Source organism: Nyctereutes procyonoides, unplaced genomic scaffold, assembly GCF_905146905.1.
Source record: "Nyctereutes procyonoides isolate TBG_1078 unplaced genomic scaffold, NYPRO_anot_genome, whole genome shotgun sequence".
NCBI classification, from domain to species: Eukaryota; Metazoa; Chordata; class Mammalia; order Carnivora; family Canidae; genus Nyctereutes; species Nyctereutes procyonoides.
Genome location: NW_026575136.1, coordinates 2,241,084 through 2,251,471, shown reverse-complemented (window position 1 = coordinate 2,251,471; position 10,388 = coordinate 2,241,084). Strand labels below are relative to the sequence as shown.

General features: G+C 35.7%; 1 pseudogene; it reads left to right on the top strand.

Moving 5' to 3' along the window:
- Positions 1 to 7,636: 7,636 nt before the first annotated feature.
- Positions 7,637 to 8,340, top strand: LOC129495416 (40S ribosomal protein SA-like; annotated as a pseudogene).
- The last annotated feature ends 2,048 nt before the right edge of the window (positions 8,341 to 10,388 follow it).

The window sequence follows — 10,388 nt, the reverse complement described above, 5'->3', positions numbered from 1 at the left end:
TCTATGTTAATGTTTAAAAGGCTAGCAAAAGCAATTTTGTGTTTTGAGAGACTTTTCAGCTTCACTGTGACTATCTGAAGAATGAGAGGAAGTAATGGTTGTGATTTGACTGGGATTTGACATTGCCTGCTGGGGGGAGCAGTAGTGATTGTTATTCCTTGGTAGAACTGGACAGAATTAAATTCTGCTTCCTGTCCCACCTTCTGTTCTGGTTTTCCCAGGGTACAATGTAGAACTCAGGAAAGCATTTGAACTATTTCAGTCTCCAGTATCATGTGCCTTAGAAGACCTGTGTCCTTAAGGACTTGTTTTGGAGGAAGCATTGAAGAATTTGAGTGTTGAAATCTGTGAAAATATGCTTTAGAGATACTAACTCTTTTGAGCATAGTCCATAGGTAGGGCCAAAACAACAAGAAAGGTTTGCTCCCATTATGCACCAGTTGTGGTGAGATATGATGGGGAGTGCAATTAGTTAAGGTTTAGTATCTTCTTCCAAGGAAAGGTGGGGCAGGAATTTATCTGTGAATATGTGAAAAGCAGAAATAAGACAGTAGGGAGAGTTGGGGCCTGAGGTAGTGGAGGATGCCTGCCAAACCTTTGAATTTAATGTTTACCAATATTGTTCTGACCAAACAGGTTACTCAGTGACATGATTTTTGACCCCTGGGCTGGCTGTTTGCAACCTTTCATAGAGGGGCATGGGAAAGATAGTCAAGCAACCAACTCCAATACAATGAAATATGTACTATAGTAAACATAAGTTTAAGATGAACTGCTATGGAAGCAGAGAAGAGGCAACAGTTAGTTCTAAGGATATTGGGCATGATCTCAGGGAAAAAAATGACATACGAACTTGTTTATGTCTTGAAACTAATATTTATTGAGGGCTGACTGTGTCAGACAGTGGTCATATATGATCACATGGGATAGAAAGGAAGGACAGTTTATTCCAGAGAGAAGGGGGGAGACTGAGCAAAAGGTAGGGGAATTTCAATGTGTGTTTTTCCTGCAAATGCCATTGACATTCTGGGGAGAGTAGAGAATACAAACTTGGAGTCATGTTGCAAAGTTTTTAATGTCATTCTAGGCAGAGCTTGGTCACTCAGCAGTCTCAGGAAGTAATTGCATTACCTGGGGACAGAGTGTAGAGGAAGAAGTCAAATGTGTGGAGGGCAGGACCTTGGAAAGTGGCCAGAAGGCAGAGGAAAGTATCCCATTTTAGATGACTGAGAAGAAACAATTAGCTGGATAGAAGGGAAACCAGATGATAGTTTAGCTAAGCTGGCTTCCATGAAAAAGCTCCATGGAGAGAGAGATGCTTATCCAGCCTCCAGCTTTTCTGGCCCTCTCAGTCCAAGTGCCAGACATGAGAATGAAAATGCTGTCTTGTATTTTCCAGGGCTCATGTGGTGGCTCAGCTCCATTGATTTATCAAGAAGATAACATCCTTGCCTCACTGCCTTACTATTTCTAGGATGTTACCTTCATCTTCGTCATTCAAGATGGTATTGTGATGTTCCTGGCAAGAGGATGGAGGAAGGAAGGAAGAAGAAACAAAGAACATACCTCAGCTGCTTAAGGTATGTTTCTGCAAACTTATGGTAGATTCCTATACAAAAATTATATCTCATTGGTCAGAACTTCTTCACATGACCATATATACTTATAAGGAGGACTGAGAAACGTAATATTTTTCAGAGAAACCCTGTATCCCATAAAAATCAATTACTATTAAAGATAAGCAGCAGGGGTCTCTCTTATATTCAAGCAATGATATTGGGGAAATCAAAATTTCATGTAAGTTCAGGTATTCTTGGAAAAGGGTAAGACTATAAGGGAGTTTTAGCAGTTTATAGATCAAAATTTAAAAAACAGAGACACACACACAATCACGTTATTATCCCAAGTTATAAGAATTTTGGTTGCTTATCTACTTTTCTGTAAAACTTCCTAATATTTCTAGGTGTTTCTCTCCCTAAATATCTCTGAAGCTCTACAGGGGAATGTAGAACATAATGTTCAGGAACCATTTCCTGCCATTTCTTCCATGCTGCTTCCTGACAGACCCATATTGACCACTCTTTCTGAGACCTCCATGCCACCATTAGTGGATCTAGAAATCTACAACTTCCTGTCTATTTCTTCCTGTCATGGATGTCATTTGATTTGTCAGCAACAATAGCTTCATGAATGGTAAAGTCTTTTTCAATTCAGAGTATTTCACTCTGCCATGGCCCATAAAGTACACTCATATTACCAAAATTAATTGTATTAGTAGTAATTGAATTTTCAGTGGTCTATGTGGGGAGAATCAGAAATCTCAACTCACCCATAGCTTTGATAAAGAGACATACTTAATGCTTTCAAACTCCTTCTCTCTTCTATGCAATTGCTTTTAGATGCTCTTAGTTGGAATCTGCCTTGAGCCAGACCCTTGCCAGTTCATTGACTTATTGTAATATCTTTGCATGTCAAAGGCAAGGGGGGTAAGGTACTCAGATTCATTCTCCTTTTTCTATATAAGTCTTATTTTTTATGCATAATTTGTTTTCACAAATAATTGCAACGAAGAAGGCAGGCTGCTAACTTGGCAGCATCCAATGATGAAATTAACGCACCTGAGTATATTGGAAAAGGCATGATAGAACTCCATGGGTAAGCAGGGCTTAAACCCTCCACCCATCTGCCCCATGTGACACTAGTCATAGAAAGAAGATTTAACAGGAATTAGAGCAAGGCACTAGGAAAGATCAGTCAGGAAGAAGTAGAATGGCCCAGAAAGGAAAGGTCTATGACAGGGGTGATGAATTGTGATGAATACAGACAATGGACTGAAGAAGCATGTCTTTTGCATGGTAATTATGCATCATGAGGAAAAGGATAATGTTTGGGAATGGGATCAGGGTTATCAAAAATAAAGAATACCACCAACAAAAAAATTGGGAGGGCTCCTGAGTTTGGTTACCTTCCTTGTTTTTCCACAAGACCAGTAATATATATAAGTATTTTGAAACTATCCCCCAAAGTATTTTTAATAATTACAAACCATAACTAGTTCAACTTTAATATCAGTTCTAAAGAAATGACAGTTTTCTTGTGCTTTAAAAAAAACTATGCTATTAATAAACTACTTTTGAATATATTAGCTTTATTCTAGAGTGATGTTAGAAATTCCCCCACTCTCAAGTATTTTCTTCTTTAAGTGTCCATTGTATGTGTCTTGGGTCTTTAGAATTTTAACCTTTTAATAGGGGTTAATAGAGGAGAAGTTAATTACATTGCATTATGGAATAAAGGGATTGAACATGATTTCATTACTATTTCCACACATAATAGAATGGTGAACAACGAACCTACCTCCTATTTTGTGGATGGAGAGGAAGGAGGAGAGACTTAGCAGAACAAGGTATCCAAAAAGATGATTATGGACAACTGGTAATTGCTACAATTGGAGGAGGTTTTCCCACAGGAAAATCCAATATTCCCTGAGATGATATACCTTGGTCCAGGCAGGAAGCCCTGGGAGAACCGATTCCAAGGGGAACTAAGGATGTAGGTATCAGAACAGCAGTTCTGAGGAGTGTTTATAAGAACAAAGCACTAGGGGTCCCTTGAAGGATACTAAAGGAAACATTTAAGTATACAGAGTAAGAAGGAAGGATAAGGTCAGGGCTTTAAAGGATCATAAGCTGAATTCATCTGTAAAGTTCTCTATACCTTCTAGAGGGAGTCTCATCAAGTGCAGGGAATTGGAGCTCATTCCATTTCCTGAACCTTGGAGGATTCCATTTTGCTTGACTGGAATTATGACATATTCACTGCTACTTAACCATAAGCACCCTCAGACTTAAAACTGACAACACATTCTCCAGTCCTTTTTGTCTTGTCTTGTCTTGTCTTGTCTTGTCTTGTCTTCTCAGCTCGTCTCGTCTCTCCTCTCCTCTCCTCTCCTCTCCTCTCCTCTCCTCTCCTCTCCTCTCCTTTTTTCTCCTCTCCTATCCTCTCCTCCTTCTTCTCTTCTCTCACTATGTGATTATGCAACTGTATTGAAAAAAAGACTAATGAATATACTAATAAGTATTATTTGAGTATAATATTATGCTAAATATGTCATAGCTATTTTTTCATTTAATTCTTAAATCTTAAAACTATTTACATATTAGGAAATTTGAAATGGAGGAATTGGGATCTGGGTCATTTTTCTTCAAAGCTCTTAGCACATGAAGTTTTTATATATAAAAATATTGTGTAAACTGCCCCCTCACCCCACAAAGTGGGGCAGTTTCTTACCCTACCTCCCTTACAATCATTCAATTAATGAATTGTTTGATATTTGACATTTTTGAGACTTCCTTTCATGTTGACTATAGCTCATTAGTAATTTACAAGAGAAAGTTCCCTAGTACAGCTGTGCTTTGGGACATCTGTGGGAGATGATACAACATCGTAGATAATTATATAGCCCTCAGCTTCCCATAGATCTTGGTTTAAATCAAGTTTTTCATTATATCAGATGTGTATCCTCAGGAAAGCCACTCATCTTCTCTAAGCCATTTTCCTCATCTGTAAAATAGGGATAATAAATAAAATAGAGTTAGAGGATAAAATGGATGTTGTGTATAAGGAGGTATGGCCCCTGCTTCATGCAGCTTAAAGTCTAGTATGGATAGATAAACAGAGAAATTAATAAAAACAAAATAAAATGAAAACTATCTATAAGAAATATATATTAACAAATCATAAAGTTCTGTGGAAATAACTATTTTATTTGAGACATAAAGGTGGCAAGGTATATGATTAAAATTGTACTCGTACTTTATCTTAAATACAATTGGAAGTTCTTGAAGGTTTTTAAGAAAAAATGACATCATGAGATTTTCACTTTAAATTGGTCATTTGGTCTGCTGTGTGGAGAATGGATGGAGAAGGGAGAGAGGTGAAAAAGGAAAAAGGACAAATGCTGGAAGGCCAAGTAAGCAAGCAATCAGAATGCTAAGTGAGATGCAGATGGATTTAAGTAATATTTTGGAAGTCAAATTAATAAGACTTTATAATGTACTAAATATAGGAGTCAAGGAGAAGTGGTAAGATATTAAGGACAATTCTCAGATTTCTGGCTTTAGCAGTATAGAGATTGGGACGTCTAGAGATGGAGCAGATTTAGTGTGGAAGAAGAATGATCAAGAGATCAGTTTTGGAAAGGCTAAATTTTAGGAACATTTGAGATATTTAAGCATATGTATAGAATGACACCAGGCTCTTATGTCTGAGGTCTGTACTGACATGTACATTCAGGAAACACCAAATTTGTATGGTTTCATAGCCATGGGAAAGGATCAGATCATTGAAAGAGTGTGTAGAAGAAAAGGGTGGAAAAATTAGCCCTAAAGATACCCAATATTTGAAAGTAAAGGAGCTGTCAAAAGAATAAAAAGTTCTTAAGGGTAACAAAAATAGAAAATGAAGATTTATTGTATGTTTGGCACAATTTTATACTTCAATAAAATGTGGAATTTTCTACTTTTTCTTATCTAGTTGTATTATTTTTCTAATGAGATGAACATTTCTAGGTGGAGATTATGATTCTTTCTCCTTTGGTGCAAGAGTCCAAGAAATATTTTTGATTAATCTGAGAAAAAGAAATGATGAAATAAAGATTGTAACTTATGTCAGAACACTGAAAGTCATCTTTCCTTATATATCAACGCTTATAGTCTTTAATGGACCATTAGAAAGATTTTAACTCATCTCTTTGCATAAACGAGAAGGAAACTTCATAGCAAAACTTTTTTATTCCTTGTCTTCTTAAATCAGATATCTTATTTGTTAGTCGATTAGGGCCATTCAATTGCAATAAAGACTCTAAATCAGAGGTTGACAAAATAGGCAAGTATCTGATTATGTTTCTGGACTTATTCAATGGCTAATCAAAACTATAATCTTTACTTGATTACATGTAAGAGGGGTAACACTTCAGTTTTGTATCAGTTAATCATGAAACCAAAAAAATCTGTTAAAATACTTCATAGCCTTTATACTATCTGCCCACAGGAACAGTAATTACTGAAAGGCAAAAAGAAGAGTAGGGAGAAATATTATTTCTAAGAGGATTTTAGTTTTAATACTTACTTAAATTATAGCTGTATGATTGTTGAGACAGAGATTTACAGAATAAATGAAAAAGCTTTACTGGAAGATAACACTTAAGTTTAAAAGTAAGAAATAGAGGTAGTTGTGCTTATCATCTGACTGTGATGATGCTCTCACCTCTGAGTTTCCATCTACTTAATTGGGGGAAGTGGACATTCATGGGATGAGCCTTTCAACCAAACAAAAACAAAAATAGCCCCCCCAACAAAAACAAAAAATCTTGTTCTTTGGGTAACATCTATTGTGTTGCTTTGGGTGAATTCATGTAAATAAATAAATAAATAAATAAATAAATAAATAAATAAATAAATAAAAATATAAATAAATAATATATACATTTATATTTATATTTGTCTATTTATTTGAGCAGAAGATAGAGCACGAGTGGGGGAGGGGCAGAAGCAGAGGTAGAGAATCTCCAGCAGACTCCCAGCTGAGTGTTGAGCTGGACACTGAGCTCAATCTCACAACCATGAGATTTTGACCTGAGTTGAAATCAAGACTTCAATGCTTGACCAACTTAGCCACCCAGGTGTCCCTTTATTGAAGTTTTTTGAACAGTGTATGTATAGCTTCCAAAAAACATGTGTATATATATATATATATATATATATATATATATATAATATTTATTGAAGCTTTGTTGTATAAGTATTGATATGTGCATAAATATATATGTACATACACATGTCATGCAATGTGTGTATGCACAGTGTATTACATGCATAGCATGCACATATGTATATGTAATATATTACAATTATAGGATATGTGTATATGCATTCATATACATATGTACCCTAGGATAGCTAGAAACTACTAAAAATGATCTTCAGTTATTTAGATTATCTGCACACCAAGGACTTTTCTAGGGAGACAGCTTACATAATTTTTTCTCTATTTTATTTTATTTTTTCAATCTTATTGTTTTATTTCTTTTTCTTTCTCCAAATTTTTATTTAAATTCCAGTTAGTTACCATACAGTGGAATGTTAGTTTCAGGTGTAGAATTTAGTGATTCATCGCTTACATACTTAACCTTCCTTCCTTTTTTGACCTGTCTCTCCTTTCATTTTTTCCAAATTTTTGAATGATACATGATATAGAAAACATCATTGTCTTCTAACTAATTTATAGAATATGCCTCTACTTTTTCATTTTAAATATTATTTTTAAAAATATTTGCTATAATATTAGGGATATCATAGTAGTTCTGGATCTAGAATACCTGAGTACAACTTCCTAGCTGATGAACTTGAACAAGTTTTCCTGAGTCTTTGGGACTCAGTTTCTTGCCTGCAAAATAGAGACGATAAGAGTGCTAATTCTGAAGGGTTATTGTGAAGACTAAACAAGCCTTTTTTCCAGTGCTACCCAGGCAGGGATCTATAAGGCATTGTTGTGTTGTTTTGCATTCCCATTCTAACTTAAAGGGAAACTTTCAGAATGTCTGGAGCCCTTAATATCCTACAAATGAAGGAGGAGGATGTCCTCAAATTCCTTAGGTGGCACCAACCTTGACTTCAAATGGAACAGTACATCTACAAAAGGAAAAGTGATAGCATTTACACTATATATCTGAAAAACCCAGGAAAAACTTCTGCCAATGGTAGCTCCTGCCATTGTTGTTCTGAAAACCCAGCTGACATCAGTGTCATATCATCCATGAATACTGGACAGCAAGCTATGTTGAGGTCTGCTGCTGCTACTGGAGTGACTCCTAGGGCTGGCCACTTCGGTCCTGGAACCTTTAGTAGCCAGATCCAGGCAGGCTTCCTGGAGCTGAGACTTCTGGTGGTTCCTGACCCCAGGGCTGACCACCAGCCTCTCACAGAGGTGCCTTAGGTTAACCTGCCTACCATCACTGCGTAACACACTTTCCTCTGCCTTGTGTGGACATTGGCATTCCTTGCAACAACAAGGGCGTTCCCTCAGTGGGTCTGATGTGGTGAATGCTGGCCCAGGAAGTTCTGCACATGAGTGGCACCATTTCTGATGAACGCCCAGGGGATGTCATGCCTGACCTCTGCTTCTACAGAGATCCTGAAGAGATTGAAAAGGAAGAGCAGGCTGCTGCTGAAAAAGGCTGTGACCAAGGAGGAATTTCAGGGTGAAATGGATTGCTCCACTCCTGAATTTACTGCTATTCAACCTGAAGGTGCAGACTGGTGTCTCTCTTTGAAGCACTAGTGCAATTTAATCTATAAGTCTGGGCATAAATATCTCTCCAAATTATTACACATTATAATCCAGTATTATTTTATGAATTAGAGATCTTAAAAATCTGAGTTTAATGAAATTATAATCCATTTTTCACTTCTTTGATAATATCTTTAATATCAATTCCTCACTAAACAGAAGTTAGTATTTGGTTGATTTATAAGCATTTAATGTATACACCAGACATACAGAACATAGAAAAATTAGCATTAATTTACAAAAACTAATCACAGAAGATAGAATTTGAAATATATTTTACAAAACTGTCAGATTTGATAAACAATTGTTATTAGAAACAGATTTTTTGAGGTGGGTTTCTTGAAAAACTGATAAAAGTTCAGTTTTCAATATTGAATAAAATATTAAAATATGCCCCACAAGAATATACATAATGCTGCCATTCATGTAATGCTGCAAAAGTAATGATTTTGTATATTTGTAGTAAGTATTCATATTGGAAGTTCCTTAATAAAAATAGACTATAAAATTTTCTCAAATAACATAAAGATGACAAGAAAAATATTGGTCTCCCAAAAATACATTGAATTTAAGAAGAGTTATGTGTTAGACGATGAGATGTAGTTTAGCTTTTAAAACAATTTATTTTGAAAGCTATGCATAGAAATAGGCTTTTTCAAAACAAGATATTCAGAGAATGTTTTATTGAAATTTATTTGTGACCAATTCAGGTATTCATTAGAAGGTGAAATCTTTGAGGAAAGGATTTCTGTCTGTTTTATGCCTTAATATTTCTCTAGCACCTAGGAGAGGGTCTGAAGCATAGCAGGGGCTCCTAGACATTTATTGAACAAATGAATACCTGAACTTATCAATAATCATGCTGACATTTTTCCAGGCTAAACTTATTGGAGCAAAATTAAATGCTATAGAACTTTGAGATCTCAACAATACTGTAGTCTGAATATTAACTATTAACATTGATCCAAAACAATGCATAAGGAAAACTTTGATCCTGTCCTTCATTAATCCCTAAGCAGATGCAGGATATCTTCCAGTTAGGTTTACGTCCTTGTAAGGTGAGATTTTTATGAAAATGCTGTCTTATAAAACCCAATCTCTACTGTTAAGGAATAAGGGTTGGTTTTTAACTAACAACACAAAAGAGCAGAAGTCCAGGGGCTAGAGTCAAACTCATTGCCCCTTGTAGCTGTCAAAGTCTAAATGAGAGAATTAACCTTTAAAGAAGATTTACTATACTCTAAGCATCCATTCTTACTTCCACACAGTCTTAAACCTATTCCTTTATTAATTACACCAGCATAGAGCTAACCCCTGTAACTGTGAACCAGCCTCACTTCTTTGGTAGAATTGGGCTTTATCATGATGATACCAGCTTAGATTAAGAGTACTACAAGGAATGGCCCTAAAATATTATAACTGTGTCTTTGTTATGTTTATTATATCATATGAGGGGATTTTGTTTCAGTTTTCACACCAGGACTAGCTGTTTTTATCTAATGGACCCTATAAATTGTTTGATGGATCAGTTACCATGGTTCTCTGTTAGCTTAGAGATAAACTCCTAGGCCACCTATTACAATGCAATTGTTTTGATCTTAGTGTTCACGTGTGTGTGTGGGGGGGGGGGTGACATTAGCTTCACCTCCAGTACCATTTTATGCCTTATCCTTATTTTGCTTTCTTCTTTCTTAAACACATTAAATGATATTATTTTAATAAAATTACTTGTCCTTATAAAGCAAACTTTTAAATAAAATACCTCTTAATTTTGTTTGTTTGTAGTTCAAACCTATTCTGATAATGAAGGTAAGTATGGAGAGGAAGGAAAGGCAATCCCAAATAAATAAATGAATAAATAGATAGATAGCATCAAGAAAGAAATAAAAATGAGAACTTTTAGCTGCCTGCCTTTGGTTCTCAGTGCATTCTGAGATCTTGGATCTCCCCAAGGAATAAGTGATATCAGAATCAGGCATTCCAAGGAACACTTTCCAGTTTGATGGGAAAGTATTTGTTTTGTTTTGTTTTCAAGATTT